Consider the following 3,948-nt stretch of genomic DNA (forward strand, 5'->3'; position numbering starts at 1 on the left):
CCAGAAACTCACCCTCAACATATTAAATCGTCTCTACGTTCCGCTCGGCCCAGAGCCAAAAAGTACTTGCTCGATACATAGCGAAGGATCTCTGCTATCAGAGCGGAAAATTAAGTAGGCGAAGTATTACATGTTTAGCCAAACGGCAGGGCAATGCCAGGCACTTGGTAAAAAGACAGCAAATATAAGGAAAACATTGCATTAAAGTTAAAGCTTTAGGCCGAGCGGCCCAATTACAAAAAAGGATGATATCCTAGCGAGTGGCCGAATTACAGAAAACTACTCAATATAATCATAAAGGTCCCTTGGAATGTTATTCAGAAGCGCCACCTGATCGCCGGCCGGAATAGCAGTAGACTCCGGGAGAAGACCCTTAGACTTCAGATAAGTGACGGTGGCGGTCATAGCCATGTCGAAAGCTGTATACATCCGCTCGCATATTTTCTCCGAGAATTCAGGCGAGCGGATGTAGCTCTGTCTTAAGGCCGCGATCCGACTCGGCTCGGCATCTTGATATTCTTTGAACGCCTCCTGGGAGCCAGTAAGGGCCTCATTCAGATTCTGAATCTTAGTCGCGTCGGCCGAGCGGCCCGCCTTCTCCCTGTCGAGCTGCTCTGTCAATTCCTTTATCTTCAGCTCCAGGCCCCGAGCCTCAACGTTCTTCTTCTCCAAATCAGAGATAGCTGTATTCTTCTGAGTGGTGGCCAGGGTTATTTTTGTGTCAAGCGACTTGACTTGTCGCTCGGACTCGGCCAGGGCATGGGCCTGGTCGGCTGTCTTCTTCTGCTCGGCCGCCAGCAAAGTTTGAGCTTTCTTCAGTTCTTTTTGTAGCTCGGAATAGGAAGGGCCCTGAAGGCCAGACGGACCAACTGCGGCCTTCAGTTGTCGTAGCTCTTCATCCACCAAGGCCAAGCGGTTGGAAATCGTAATTTCCTCCACCCATCTCTGGCAAAAGAAAATTATAGTTATTAGCGGCCGATCGGAAAGAATGCATACAAAACTTAGTAGAGCAAACTTACCCCCGTGGCCTCCCGCATGTGGCTATTGGCCAAGTTTCCAAGGGGGATCAGCGCTGTGTGTGCCCGAGCATCGGCCCACATCTCAGCTAGGGGCCCTTTCAAGGTGATGGTGTGCTCGGGCGCAGTTGGGCGGTCGGCCTCTGGAAGCAGCTCTTCAGTCGGTAGGTGAAGAGTGACCCGAATCGTGCGACCGTGGCCGGGGGTCGTCCGACCGGCTGTCGGGAGGGGATCAGAAGTCGGCGCAGAAAACTGGGAATGAATGGTCGAGCGCTGGGCTGAGTGGCGACCGGGCGGAAGGGTGCTGATTGGAATAGCCTCCACTGGAGCGGCTGGCTCGTCCCAGTCCGAAGGAGTCCGGTCGGACGAGATGGTTTCGATCTCTGGCGCCTTGCCCTGAGCAGTTGCAGTGACCCGCTCGGATGGTTGGACCGCGGAGGTTGCCGACCGCAGGGGAGTCTCCACTCGACGCCTCTTTTGTAAGGGCTGCTCCTCCTCCCGAGCGGAACCTTCCTCGGGGGAAGTTCGTTCTCTTGAGGGGGTGGCGCCGCTAGACACATTTTGTTGGGAAGCTTGAGCGTCCGACTCAGCTTGAGTTCCGCTCTCTCCTTCATGGGATGCGACCGGCTGGATATCCAGCGCTTCCATCTCTTTGGCAGCCGCGACTTCTAACGCTGCCGCCTTTCTCTTCAAAACGCCGGCCATCACCGAGTCCATGATGATGTCAGCTGCAGGAGAAAGAAAAGAAATCAGTTAGCAATTAAAGCAAATGCCCAAGTAAAATTCTTACCGAAGCCGGTCGGAAGAGGAGTCCGTATAGGACTCAGCCCGAAGATGTACATCACTCCCTCGTGAAGAAGTTTGTTGATGTCAAGTCGCAGACCGGCCAGTATATTTGCAGCGTGGAGATAGTCCGGTCGAGTCTTGAACTTCTTCAACTCGGGAGTAGGGGGTAGGCTGACCTGCCACTGGGTCGGGAAGTTGGCCCGATCGGGCATACGGATGTAGAAAAAATAATCCTTCCAATGTTTATTGGAAGTAGGAAGTTTGTTGAAAAAGACCAAGCCGGGCTGAGCTTGGAACATGAAGGTGCCCGGCTCGGCTTGCTTGGGGTAATAGAAATAAAAGAAGACCTCCGGTCGGAGGGGGATGTTGTGAATCTTAAACAAAACGACAACACCGCAGAGGAGACGGAAGGTATTGGGTACTAAACTGCCGAGCGGCACACCGAAAAAATTACAGACACCTATGATGAAAGGATGTACAGGAAAACGAAGACCGGCGGTAAACTGGTCTCGGAAAACACAGAAAGCTCCGCGCGGCGGCCTGTGAGGCCGAGCGGAAGGACCAGCTAAGCGAATTTCAAAATCCTCTGGGATTTCGAAATTGTCTGTCAGAATATCGAAGTCCCGCTGTTCGAATCGGGACTGCATGGTGGTGTACCATGGGCCAAGCGACTGATCTTCGGGGTTGGAAGAGCTAGCCATGGGCCGATCGGAAGGAATCAAAAGGCAAAAAGGCAGGAGAAAAACAACAGCAAACGAAAGGAGATTTCAAGGATCGAAACTGAGAAAGAAATACAGAGGAAACACCGGAAAGGAGGAAGGAAGGATATAAAACCTTGCTGCGGGGAAAGGGATCAAGGAAAAGGCGCCGGAGAACGTCGGAGAGCAGAAACAGGATCGCCGGAGCTCCAAAGCGCAGGGGGCAATGGTCGAAATCGCGGAGGCAAGTGAGGGAGAGAAGGAAACGAAGAATTTATAGGGTGAAGGCCGGACGGCCTCCACCGTTGGATCCAGGTCACGAGAGTCAAAGCATGCATCGAGCCGTCCATTTCGAATGGCTTCGATCACCTCGAAACACCATGCCACCGCCGCCGTACGCCGATGGCAGTGCTCCACGTGGCATTCAATCATTCGGAGCATTTAATGAAAGCATGCTCAACCTTAATGTCGAAGATTGGCACAGAACACGAGGAGATCCGGTGAATGCCATTGTTGATTCGCTTAAGGCTACCTCTATGGTTGGCCGAGCGGAGGATACCAGCACGGAGGAGCCGCTCGGCCAGATTCTTAGTCCAGTCAGTCGGACTATTCGCCTCCTTCGACTAGACTTGAAGGGGAGGCAAGTGATCCGGTAGGACCCCCGTCCGCGTGGAGGCAGTTGTCCATCCGGAGAGGGCCGGGTCCGACCGGACGGCCGGCCAGCCGTCCGTCGGAATCGGACGTCCGGAGAGGGATGGGTCCGATCGGCTGGCCAACCGGACGATATTCGACTGATGGTTAAAGGCGCCCTGTCGAAATCAGGGTTCCGGCGCTCAGTGGAAAAGGTCGCAGGGCCGAGCGGACTACACGCTCGGCCAAAGCCATAAGGTAACACTACTAATAGTCTCCATAGAGCACGTGATGGAGGATCTCCCCAAGTAAACCACCGCATATGTCCGGCCGGATGTTGAGGGAGCTGTCCGCCCGGAAGCCAGATCTGGAGCAAAGAGGAAAAGGACAAGGAACGTCTTTTTCTGACAGCAGGTATGTTTCACGTACTAGCCATGCTTCAAATCTTGTGACAGGGGATTCCGCTGTCCCATCGAGGACATGCTGAGACTGTAGCAGTATGGGTTAGGGAAGCTCACTGACAAGTCCTTACTGGAGTATGGGCCATGGACACGTGTACACCTCGGTAGGTGTACACTCACTTCTTCGCTGCCCTATATAAAGGCCCTCATTCTTCGCTGCAGGTACGTATTCTACGAGTTTTGAAGCCACTATTTCTTTCTTGAGCTTCGCCTAACTTGAGCGTCGGAGGGTCGCCGTCGGGAACCCCTTCCCGGCCCGACTTCTGTGCAGGTTCACCGGAGCTTCGTGCCACCAGTCGAAGATCCACGATAGCAGTCGAAGAGCGCCCCGTGCCTAGCGTCTGTTGATTCAGCATT

This window comes from Zingiber officinale, chromosome 10B (assembly GCF_018446385.1).
Source record: "Zingiber officinale cultivar Zhangliang chromosome 10B, Zo_v1.1, whole genome shotgun sequence".
Classification (NCBI taxonomy): domain Eukaryota; kingdom Viridiplantae; phylum Streptophyta; class Magnoliopsida; order Zingiberales; family Zingiberaceae; genus Zingiber; species Zingiber officinale.